Below are 526 nucleotides of genomic sequence, written 5' to 3' on the forward strand. Positions count from 1 at the left end.
ACCCAGTTGCAAAGGTATTTAGAACAAATGGCTGAGCAAATGAATGGAAGTGAATATGTACCAAGAACTGGACACAACGTATAAGGAACACAGCTTACATTTTGTTAGCATCCTTCAAAAAATGTAATTAATTTAAGGCTTCTAAGGAACACAGTAACAGTCTCTCCAATACAGTGTTTACTATTTCTAGTTTGCTTATATGTCTAGAGGAACACAAAATATATAATTCTTGATTCCGATTAGTTGATTAAAACCTCTTGCAATAGCGTCGGCTGTAATTTAAAATAACAGGTTCATGTAAATGTGCTTGTTTGCTTGTATAATAACAGCTCATTAACAGGGACTTGTATGGCGGATGCTCAATATAACCTCAGGTTAATAATATAAGGGTTAAGCATGTATTGTTATTTAACAGTGGAAAAAATACAAGTATTGGTTTAGTGAAGAGGAAAGCTGCTATTTATTTATTCATTCTCCAGAATGGAGTGCTTTTGGTTTTCTCAGTAACTTGAAAAGTATTTTATTT

The sequence above is a fragment of the Tachysurus fulvidraco genome, chromosome 5, assembly GCF_022655615.1.
Source record: "Tachysurus fulvidraco isolate hzauxx_2018 chromosome 5, HZAU_PFXX_2.0, whole genome shotgun sequence".
Taxonomy (NCBI): domain Eukaryota; kingdom Metazoa; phylum Chordata; class Actinopteri; order Siluriformes; family Bagridae; genus Tachysurus; species Tachysurus fulvidraco.